The sequence below is a fragment of the Stenella coeruleoalba genome (genome assembly GCF_951394435.1).
Source record: "Stenella coeruleoalba genome assembly, chromosome: 14".
Taxonomy (NCBI): domain Eukaryota; kingdom Metazoa; phylum Chordata; class Mammalia; order Artiodactyla; family Delphinidae; genus Stenella; species Stenella coeruleoalba.
The window spans coordinates 14552852-14565508 of record NC_137160.1 but is presented as its reverse complement, the minus strand read 5'-3'; the positions used below and the strand labels follow the sequence as shown (position 1 = coordinate 14565508).

The window sequence follows — 12657 nt, the reverse complement described above, 5'->3', positions numbered from 1 at the left end:
GTTTAACATGTCACAGGTGACTCTGATACAAATGGTCTGTGAACCAACTATCCAAAACAATGTTTTAGATGCATATGAGTGTGAGTGTGTGTGTGTGTGTGTGTGTGTGTGTGTGTGTGTGTGTGTGTAACATATCCATACTCTTTATTACGTTGCTCTCCTGCATTCCTAAATGCCTTTCCTGTGTCTAACCTTAAGACTCAAAGGTCATTTGCTTCCCAAAGATGATACTAATTCCTTCTCAATCTGCCCTAGATGAATCTACCATCAGAATATGTTGTACACGTTTTCATTATGGCATTTATCCCTTGTATTATATTATTTACTTACATACTACTTCCAGCTAGACTCTGAACCTTTTGGAGACAGTAACTCTACTTTATTCATCTAAATGTCTCTAGGACCAAGCACAGTATAAATGGTATATGAGACACTAAAAACTGTTTATTCAGTGAACAAATTAGCAAATGACCTTTTCCTTCTTAAGGTCTTTGAGAGGTTCAGGACAAGGAAATTTACCTTCAATACTGTTTCTTCTAACTGAATATTCTCTTTTAGCATTTTCCCATTCTCTAATTCTCTTGGTCATCATGTTAGAATAAAGTATGAAGGTGAGAACATTGCCTGTGTGTCAGGAGACCATGGCAAACTCTTGAGATATGAGGAGGCCCTAATAAAATCAATCACACAGGAAAGAAAGAGAATATTAAATTGAGGATGCATCTGTAACATCTAGCTCACTCACACAGAAATAAACTCTAATAAGGTAACAGGCATGAAGCATGCTTTATTTCTTTGTCCATTCTGTGTACACCTGGAGCACAATATCTATTTTTAACCATATTTGTATTCATCCTCAGAATTTTATATGAATAAGAGAATGAGTTGAGAATGCCTGAAATAAGAATCATGGAGTAAACCTAAGCATCAATTATATAGAAGAATGACTACAGTATATAGTTCCAACATCTATCTACAATTCTTACTGAAGAGCAGGTTAATGACAGGAAGTAGGCATGCTCAAGAAATTATCATTTCTGTTTACTGTGTTCTGAATTGCTCTTATTTTAGTCTTACTGATTCTTCTCTGGTCCTTCACATACTTTCTTATTTCACATGGTTTTGTGCAGGGATAATTGCTTCCTTACGTCAAGCTCTTTATTACAGAAAATCCTTATTCTCTTTGCAATTGCCTGAAGTTAAGATTTTGGTGCATGATTTTCATTAACTGTATTTTAAAGAGTTCCTCTACTATGCTGGCTGAGTACCTGCCACCATGTACTTTTAGCTCAGTCAGGATGTCTTTTTCCATTTGCTCTGTCCTGGAACTCAACTTCTTATCTATGTGCTTCTTGTCATAAACTTTTTCATTCTTACCCACGCAATAGAGACAAGAAGTCACTTTCTTTTGTCAGGAAACTTAAATTCCAGATTTATCAGAAATATGGACACCACGACGGTTCTTGTAAAAGTCTATTAAATGAGAATGTCATGCCCATTAGATATGCAAACTACATCAGACCAAGCAGATCTACTAATGTGATGTTTGCCTTTTGAGATTAACTGGTTGACTTAATTGGTCTGACACCATAATTTGAAAGCTGTTAACCAGTAAAAGGAATGTATATATAATTCACTATAAAACAGGGCACCAGCAACAGAATTTTGGGGACACTACATGACCAGAGCTACCCCTCTTAGAAATCATATCTGGCAGGGATGTATACGCAAATTGAAAAATGAGAACACCCTGGAGGTCAGAAGACCAGTTTTAAAGGTCTGTAGCCAGAAAGGGTGGTGATGCTATGGTATCTGGGGAGGTGGAATTTGCCAGGCCTGTGAACCTCTGCCTTCTAACACTCCTTGGATAGAACAATTTACCATGGCGTGTTGAGTTCTCATAGTAGTCATAATGGTTATGACTTACAGAATTCAGAAAGCCTAACCAAGCACAGGCTTCATTTTCTTTCTTGCCATGCTTCCATGATCTCATTTGAGGCTTTTCTTTAGAAGACCACATTTACAATAATTCCAACTCGGCAGGAAATCCACATGTAAAATAAAACTTCTAAATCTGAGATCTGAGATGATTTCTTTTCTAAAAGGGCAAAAAGGAAAACTCCACAGTCCTGTCAGTCCTCTGTTAATGAGCACTGAATTCACAGCTCCAGGTTCTGTAAACCTCATTTAGATGTGTCAGCGAGAGCCAGAGCTATAGTAAAGGTCTGAACAGGAACAATAATTATGAAGGCTCAATGCCAATTCCTTTTCATCTTTTAACTGCTGCTTACAGTTAGTACACAACAAATACTAAAAGGTCATCAGAACTCACTTTATAATGAGTGCATATTTATATTTCCAAACTTTTTCCTTTGTAACAAAGGTAGTGACAATGGGCTGAAAAGAACTGGATTTGGCCATGGGGAACAGAACTATCCCTGGATAGAAAGAAAGTGAAAGCCCCAATGCAGGCCATACAGTACAGCCTACTGTCTGAAAATCCCTTTAGATCCCTACAAGAGGCAGTTTACACAACATTTAGAGAAAATGCTCTTAGTATCAGGAATCAGGAGATAACGTTTATATCTAACTTCAGCGATGTGTTTCTAGCTACAGAAACTTGAAAAAGGACTTATCCTCTCAGAGCCTTGGTTTTCTCATCTATAAAGTGGGAAAACAATACCTAGTAATCTTTGCCATAGGATTTACCTCCTAGGGTTATTATGTTGATTATACGAATTAACTCATTAAAGTGTTTTAAAGAGTTAGGCACTGCACTAAAGGATAACGTGTTATTCTTATTATTTAACCCTTCTCATTTTCACTGTCTTTCTCATAAAAAAAGATTTTTATCTTATCATTCCTTCTTTGGTAGAGAAGAGGACTTAGGCTGATTCATCCATGCCCCTCTTGTGATGAAAGAAAAATAGCTGTGAAATCATTAACGTCGACAGAGTTACTAGTAACTAGTCACAAATACTGAGTTATTAGTACAGTTACTAACCACAAAAACAGGAAAGTTGCATTGCTATAACCACATCACTGAAATTAATGAACAGATGTACAGGTTTTGGCTATTCTGCAATCAGAATAGTCTTCTCTGAACTGAGTCCATCCTCTTCCAACCATCTACCATTTCTCATCTGGGCTACAGCTTCATCCTTGTGCTTGACATGGCATTCCCCAGCCAGCATCCAGAGGGGTGTTTTCAAAACCGACATAGCTGTGCCTCGCTCCACTCACCATCCTCCAGTAAAGCTCTTAGAAGCCCCAGATCATCATCCCTTGTCTCACCTCATTTCCTTCAGTGCTCCTCCTTTTTCACTTGGCATCGTGCCCAGTGACCCTGCTTTTCTTCGATGTGCTAAGCAAGCCTCAACATAAGGGCCTTTTCTCTTACTGTTCCTTCTTCCTGAAATCCTCTTTCCTGATCTCAATGCAAGAGTCAGCCCCTCAGAGATGATGGTTATAATTGTGTCTCAAGTAGTGCTTGCCGCCTGCTGCTCCCCATCAATTCCCCGTGTATTCCCGTCACAGAAACTATCAAAATCAGCAAGTGTTGTATATATTTATGTATTTTCTTTCTCTCACACTGGAAAGTAAGTCTCCTAAGGGCAGGCACCTTGCCCATATTATTCACTACGGTCTAGGATTATGACCCAGACATGTTGTAACTATTTGTTGAAAGAGTTCTAAAATGAGAAGTGGGAAATTTTTTTTTAACACGTATATCGGTGTTAATGGGAAAATACTTACTCCCTGTAAAAGGAAGATCTGAGGAAAGATTAAGAGGGCTAAGTATTATGAAGTTATATTTCTGTGTTTTATATATAGATGTCTATATAAAATAAATATAACTGATTGAAATTAAAACATTGTTAAGTTAAATGATTCCTAATTTGAATTTGGAATAAGATTCTAAATCATACAACTACAGCCACCAGTACTGTTACAACTATGTAGAAAGAGCACTAATAACAGTTCTGGCATGTATAAATGTTAGCTATTACTACATCATCACCACCATCAGTAGTATTTCTACTCCTACAAGTAAATATTTACCAAATACTTAATATGTAGAAGGCATTCATTGCAAGTTTTACAGAAAAATCCTAGGAGGTAGGTGTTTTATGGAAAGAATGCAGGTGACTTTCTTTGGTCAGTAAGTGACAGCACCTGGACTCAGGTCGGGTTGCTATTAAAGACAGTCCTCTTAACCATGCTGAGAAATTCTCTGTGTGTAGAAAAGCACCAGTGTTATGCTGTAAAACTGTCTTTGATCCTCTCCTAACATAAAATGGAGACCGGGTTTTGACTCTCTGCACATGTATACAACGTAGTGAATTATACATATAAGTTCTCTCAGCATCTGTGAATAATGATGCCTGGAAGTGGTCCCTTTAGGTAAAGAAATGGGCAGACCACAAATAAAATCATGCTCCATGCTTCCAAAGGACAGTTTCAGTTCCCCAAATATAATGTTTCTAGGTTAAAAGTAAGTTTTCATTTCACCTTGACAACAAAAATAGTATTGAATGAAAAATGCCTCCCAACAATGTTCTTACTATAATTACTTTATTTTAGGAAGGAATTGTATGTTTCCCCTGATATAGATGTGTATTTACCTACTTTGTAGCGTAAATCTTAAGAAAACATAAAATTCTGGCTTCAAAGAAAGGTGGTAAGATTTCCCAAATGGCCCCTAAACTTCCCTTGTGGCTGTTTTACTTGGTCCTGGATACTTTTGGATTTTCTACTTCTCCTTTCTCTATTAACATGCACATTTGGCTTCCTCCTAATATAAAAAGATCCTAAACCTTTGGAAGGCAAGTATCTTTGGCATAATAAGGACTTGCGGTACATTTCAGTTACAGAGCTGTGTCACCACTGATACATTCTCACAGCCACTGGATTCACCATTGAAGTAGATCCTGATGCAATTACAATATTACATAAGAGTTTTACAGAACCTAGATTTTTAAAAACTGTTTCACTGCAGTATAACAAACACATGGAGATGCACACATCACAAATGTACTGCTTAATGGATATTTCATAAGGTGAACATACCTCTGTAAAATCAGCATCCAGATCTAGAAACAGAACTTTATCTGCACCCCCAGATGCTGTCCTTCTGCACCCCTACAGAATTCTCTAACCCTTAAGAGTAACCACTTTTCTAACTTCTAACATCTTGGATTAGTTTCCCCCTGCTTTTGAACTTCATGTGTAATACATATTCTTTTGTGTTGAGCTCTCACTATTGTGTGTGTGTGAGATTAATCCACATATTGTTGCATACAGCTGGCGTTCAGAATCATAGATTCTTAAAAGCTTAAACTCTAACAATGAAAAATGAGGATTCTACAGATGACTCACTTCATTGTCATAAACTCAGTTGGTTATTTTTAGTCAAGAAAAATCTATACCATTTTCCCCTTCCATTATAGATTAGTAACTTCTCCTTGCTGATCTAAAACCTGAGTATTTTTTTCAATGTATGCTAGTATTTTTGACATTGTGTCCCTTCAAAATTCATATTTTGAAATCCTAACCCCCAATTTGTTGGTATTAGGAGGTGGCCTTTTGGAGGTGATTAGATCATGTGGGTGGAGCTCTCATGAATGAGATTAGTACCCTCATAAAAGAAATTCTAGAGCCCCTTGCCCCTTCCACCATGTGAGAATGCATCATGTACGTGGACCTCTGTAAACCAGGAAGTGAGCCCTCATCAGAACCTGACCATGCTGGAACCCTCATCTCAAACTTCCAGCCTCTAGAACTGTGAAAAATAAATTTCTGTTGTTTATTAGCCACCCAGTCTCTAGCATTCTGTTAGAGCTGCCCAAACTGGCTAAGACAATGGTAAAATATGTATTGGGGTCTATATCCTTATCTTTTGCTCTTCTAGCAAACAGGTGACAAGAAAAATCATAGACCAAATCCTGGCATTTACTAGAGATGTCATTTATGTTTCTCTATATTCAAGGGTTGCTAAAAATGGAAATGTGTGCAATTTTCCCTTAAATGTCAAAAATCTTCATGCCACAGATGGAAATATTGTATTTTCTCTGTGCCTTATTGTAAATCATTTGCTGATGTGTAAATCGAAAGTCCTCTGAGGGTATCAGAAATGTACATGATGCCCCTGAGTGACCCATTTCTACATATGGATCTCTGAGCTGAAATGTCCCAGGGATCAGGGCAAGAGAAACACACTCAACCAGAGAATGTTGTAGCGATTTCACAGCTGCAGATGCTCAAGAGCACAAATTATTCCAGTTAAGGCTGGCATTAACCTAATCTCAAAATCCTTGCTTTGGTTCAGCTTATTTACAAAAGCATCACAATTCCAAGATCTGCTTTTAGCCAATTTGCCCCACTTAGTGAAAAACCATGTCCCCTTTTGGGGGATCTGTTCCACCTAAAATTCAGAATTCATGCTTGTCTAAAGACCATCATTTTGGAATGTTCTAAGCTTATCTGCAGCTTTGCAAATATATGCAGAGGATTTGGGCAACTCTTTCACCTAGGTATAAGAGGTATTTTGGAAATAAATATAGAAGCCTTCACAAATGATCACTGTCCCTTGATACAAACAAGTGAAAAATGATTGTTCTTTGAAGTCAAGTGATATTTTGATGTAGATTTTCACTCTGACTTGTAAGAAACAGACCTTGCAATACAAAAGAGGTTGCATTTACATACTGCTTCCAGAAAATTCTTGAGAATGAAAAATCACAAGAATACAAAACATGCAGACCATAGACTTATCATATGCAATCAAACTGACTGTTCAGCAATCCATACAGAAGTAATATATGCATAATGCGTCTCAGAGAAAGATCTTTGGTCATGCTTCCAAACGGGCAAATGAACCAAACTGCTTGACATTTTCCATACACATTCACTTCAATGTCTTTTCCAAAGCTTCTTTCTCTGGCTAGATTTTTTTATATCCCCTTCTGTAGGAGTCCATATCCTACTCATAATTTAAGGATGACCTCATAGTCCACACACTCCCTCTGAGTCTTACCAAATGATCACATTATTTAACAAGCTCTTCAACAATTATAACAATAACGGCTATGGTCTGAATGTTTTTGATCCCTTAATATTAATACATTGAAATCCTAATGCCCAATGTATTAAGAGGTGGGGGCCTTTGGGAAGTGCTTAGGTCCTGAGGGTAGAACCTTCATGAATGGGATTAGTGGTCTTATTAAAAAGACCTCACAGAGTACCCTCATACCTTCTGCCAGGTGAGGATACAAGTAGTCTGAAACCCAGAAGAGAGTCCTCACCCGACCATGCTGACATTCTGATCTCAGACTCCCAGCCTCTAGAACTATGAGAAATAGATTTCTGTTGTTTATAAGTTACCCAGTCTGTAGAATTTTGTTATAGCAGCCCAAACAGACTAGGACAATAACTAAAACAACAGCACTAACAATAGAGCTTCCTTTTTTTTTTTTTTAAATGTCTCAGAATTTTACATTTTGCCTACAGCAATCCTCATAATCCCCTAAAACAAGAGTTTAGAATCCTCATGTTATGGGAAAGGAGAATGAAGCCATAAAAGATTAAATAACTTGACTTAGGCTACACAGCTAATGTACAGTAGAATATAGGTCTGTCTGACTCCAAAACCCATGTTCCCTTTAGGGTGCTGCATTGACTTTACTTAGCTAATTTCTGAATAAAGATGCAAAGTCCCAAGCTGTACCTGGGTACGACCCTTCTTAACTTAGAAACACTGAGTAGATTTGCTCCTTTAATCTTATTAAACCTGTTTCTTCTTTTAAAAATGAAATATTGCAAACTGTACACACTATTACTGCATTAACAAATAGTTTAACATTATAATATAATAATATAAGCAGATGTTTCATGTTGCCCATCAATTCTTAATCTTGCAGGATATTATTTGATCAGTGTCTCAGTACTTCTATATTTGTCTTCTTCAGTTCCTCTCCTGTCCCTTCGTGTCACATGCTTATATGTGTGAATGTATTTATGTGATCCTTTTTTTCAATGGCTTAACATCCAATAATTTTAATTTTTATCTGAGCTTTGATTTCATTGTGAAATACCTTACAGAGTTCTGTTATTCCTTCCATCAGTCTCTTTTTACTGTGCTTTAATTTTTTCTCCCACATATTTTCCTCTATTCTAATGCACATTTTCTCATTCTTTTTTCTCTAGGAGAATGAAAGAGGCACTTCTGCTGCTGCTTCCACTGCTCTTGATGCCTCCAATGTAGCTTCACATATTCCTCTCCATCTTAAATTATTTGAGTTTGGCACTGGTTCAGCTGCAGCTGCCGATCATCACGTTTCCTCTGGTGACCTCTTTTCCCAGTCCTTTTTCAATCCATTAGTTGACTTGAAGGAGCAACGCTAAAACATTCCCTTGGAGTGTGCAGTGGTTCTGAGTTCACCTTTTAACCAACTCTCAAAACAATACAATTTTCCCTCCAGAAATCAAGTTATTTTAGAGAGAAAAAACCAGCTTTCTGGCAGATGACTTCTTTGACCATTCTTTCCAAAAATGAAAAAAACCCAGATTCCAATTTGTGTCCTAATTTCCTTACCCTAAGGATTATTATCCCCCGGCAATGGTTCCCACACTGTCCTTGAAATGTGTTGGTGAGTCATTTCTGAGGATGTAGCATTTGGTCTTTAACTCTTTGCTACTGAATCGTGTATTATGGAAAGTTATAGCAAATGACTGAATTGGTCAAGTTAGCCAAACTTTAGGTCGGCCAAAGGCAAATTTTTCTTTTCTGAATTGTTAGGAAATTACAAAGATGCTGACCTAAGTACAATGGATTGAATATGTCCATTTGAAATGCATTAAACATTAACCATCAATAAGCATAACCTAATTTATTATGACGTAAATAGTATTTTGAATGAAAAATTCCCTTATATCTTCAGGGACTTGAAAAATTGTGACATGATAATAGAGTTAAAGAGCAAACTCAATGAAATGAAAGAATAAGTTAGATTGCTAATTCAGTCAGTAGATTTTTCAAGTACGTGCTGTTAGAATAAGCCACACACAACAAGGTTAGAGGAGATAATAGTAGATCTTATCATCTAGATCTTGGTTAAGTGCAGAGTTTCAATTATTACGGACAGATAGGCCTTCCATGTTTCAGATGATGAAAAACAATTCTGAGGCTCAATGAACAATGTAATTCCACAAAAGGGAATATTATTTTGAATACAATAAAGGATTCAATGAATTGTTCAATGATTTTTGACAAAACATCATTTTTGATGATTAGTGGAGCATGAACTATGCATGAAAGAGAAAAAAGTTTACCTAATTCATCTAAAATATCATGTTTCTTAGACATTTATTGCTTTTTATCACTTTAAAGCAAAGAAACTATTATTTGGAGAATACTTGTGGTTGAAAATTGCCATTCAACTTGTTAAAATGACCATTGTTATTACTGAGAAAACAACTTTCCTAAAAACAGATTCACACTGACAAGAAAACGATGCAGAATTTTGAAACCAGTTGTTCCACCCCAGATATGTTAGTTGAGAAACAGTCCACAGTAAAAGGAAATTTGTTTTCTCTATTTGAAAATTGTTAATTTTCTTAACAATGCTATAAGATCAACACTTTATTCTGTGCATAGCAACTTTTTAACGCAGGGCTTTGTATGGCTTGGCTTTTCTCACCTGCACTGTTTTACACCTGAATCAACTGAATTGTGCCTGGGACAGAAGAAATCAGTTGGTTTCCTCAATTAATTTCACATGTGCATGGCTTCCCAAGGAAAACTAACGCTTTTCCAGCTTATCTAAATAAAGGCCAGTCAGTATTGTATACTGTGCTCAACACTGCATGCTGAGAAAAATAGAATTTGTGAGTCTTAACAAATAAGAAAACCCTATCAAACAGTTGTCTGATAGTTTCAAAGGAGTGTTTTTAAGATATTCACAAGCTCTATGACATATTCTAAGAAATCTGATGGACCCATTCACTGTGTCAACTGAACTGTGGATCCCACCTCTGCTGCTGCAATTATATGATCTATAAATTCTTCATTTAAAACTATGCTTCAGGGGGGCTTCCGGGAAGATGGCGGAAGAGTAAGACGCAGAGATCACCTTCCTTCCCACAGATACACCAGAAATACATCTACACGTGGAACAACTCCTACAGAACACCTACTGAGCGCTGGCAGAAGACCTCAGACCTCCCAAAAGGCAAGAAACCCCAAAACGTACCTGGTGCGCGAGGAGAGGGGATTAAGAACGCTGCTTAAAGGAGCTCCTGAGACGGGCACGAGCCGCGGCTAAAAGCGCGCACCCCAGAGACGGGCATGAGACGCTAAGGCTGCTGCTGCCGCCACCAAGAAGCCTGTGTGCGAGCACAGGTCACTATCCACACCCCGCGTCTGGGGAGCCTGTGCAGCCCGCCACCGCCAGCATCCCGGGATCCAGGGACGACTCCCCCGGAAGAACGCACGGCCCGCCTCACGCCGGTGCAACGTCACTCCGGCCTCTGCCGCCGCAGGCCCGCCCCGCACTCCGTGCCCCGCCCTCCCCCCCCCCCACCCCCGGGCCTGAGTGAGCCAGAGCTCCCGAATCAGCGGCTCCTTTAACCCCGTCCTGCCTGAGCGGAAAAACAGACGCCCTCCGGCGACCTACACGCAGAGGCGGGGCCAAATCCAAAGCTGAGCCCCGGGAGCTGTGCGAACAACGAAGAGAAAGGGAAATCTCTCCCAGCAGCCTCAGAAGCAGCGGATTAAAGCTCCACAATCAACTTGATATGCCCTGCCTCTGTGGAATACCTGAATCGACAACGAATCATCCCAAATTAAGGAGGTGGGCTTTGAGAGCAAGATTTATGATTTTTTCCCCTTTTCCTCTTTTTGTGAGTGTGTATGTGTATCCTTCTGTGTGAGATTTTGGCTGTATAGCTTTGCGTCCACCATTTATCCTAGGGCTCTATCCATCCGTTTTTTTGTTTGTTTTTTCTCTTAATAATTGTTTTATTTTAATAAATTTATTATATTTTATCTTACTTTATTTTTTTAATTATTTATTTTATTTAATTATTTTTGGCTGTGTTGGGTCTTCGTAGCTGTGCGCAGGCTTTCTCTAGTTGCAGTAAGCAAGGGCTACTCTTTGTTGCGGTGCGCGGGCTTCTCACTGCGGTGGCGTCTCCTGTTGCAGATCACAGGCTCTAGGCGTGTGAGCTCAGTAGTTGTGGCTCACGGACTCTAGAGCGCAGGCTCAGTAGTTGTGGCGCACGGGCTTAGTTGCTCCGCGGCACGTGGGATCTTCCCGGACCAGGGCTCGAACCCGTGTCCCCTGCATTGGCAAGCGGACTCCCAACCACTGCGCCACGAGGGAAGCCCTATTTTACTTTATTTTACTTTATCTTCTTTCTTTTTTTCCTTCCTTCCTTCCTCCCTCCCTCCCTCCTTTCTTTCTTTCTTTTTCTTTATTTCTTCTTCTACTAATTCTTTCTTTCTACTTTTTCTCCCTTTTATTCTGAGCCGAGTGGATGAAAGGCTCTTGGTGCTGCAGCCAGGAGTCAGTGCTGTGCCTCTGAGGTGGGAGAGCCAACTTCAGGACACTGGTCCACAAGAGACCTCCCAGCTCCACATAATATCAAACGGCAAAAATCTCCCAGAGATCTCCATCTCAACACCAGCATCCAGCTTCACTCAACGACCAGCAAGCTACAGTGCTGAATATCCTATGCCAAACAAGTAGCAAGACAGGAACACAACCCCATCCATTAGCAGAGAGGCTGTCTAAAATCATAATAAGTCCACAGACACCCCAAAACACACCACCAAACGTGGACCTGCCCCAGAACACAGGCACTAGTCCCCTCCATCAGGAAGCCTACACAACCCACTGAACCAACCTTAGCCACTGGGGACAGACACCAAAAACAACGGGAACTACGAACCTGCAGCCTGCAAAAAGGAGACCCCAAACACAGTAAGATAAGCAAAATGAGAAGACAGAAAAACACACAGCAGATTAAGGAGCAAGATAAAAACCCACCAGACCTAACAAATGAAGAGGAAATAGGCAGTCTACCTGAAAAATAATTCAGAATAATGATGGTAAAGATGATCCAAAATCTTGGATATAGAATAGACAAAATGCAAGAAACATTTAACAAGGACCTAGAAGAACTAAAGATGAAACAAACAATGATGAACAACACAATAAATGAAGTTAAAAATACTCCAGATGGGATCAATAGCAGAATAACTGAGGCAGAAGAACGGATAAGTGACCTGGAAGATAAAATAGTGGAAATAACTACTGCAGAGCAGAATAAAAAAAAAAATAATGAAAAGAACTGAGGACAGTGTCAGAGACCTCTGGGACAACATTAAACGCACCAACATTCGAATTACAGGGGTTCCAGAAGAAGAAGAGAAAAAGAAAGGGACTGAGAAAACATCTGAAGAGATTATAGTTGAAAACTTCCCTAAGATGGGAAAGGAAATACTTAATCAAGTTCAGGAAGCACAGAGAGTCCCATACAGGATAAATCCAAGGAGAAATACGCCAAGACACATATTAATCAAACTGTCAAAAATTAAATACAAAGAAAACATATTAAAAGCAGCAAGGGAAAAACAACAAATAACACACAAGGGAA

General features: G+C 39.0%; 1 long non-coding RNA gene across 1 annotated transcript in view; it reads right to left on the bottom strand.

Annotated features, from left to right (window-relative positions):
• The window catches only part of LOC307197325, a 109546-nt gene extending 99046 nt beyond the window's left edge, over positions 1–10500 (bottom strand). The window contains exon 1 of the long non-coding RNA XR_013831368.1: positions 10251–10500. This is a non-coding gene — a long non-coding RNA (uncharacterized lncRNA). The remainder of the gene's footprint in view (positions 1–10250) is intronic.
• Positions 10501–12657: the final 2157 nt, after the last annotated feature.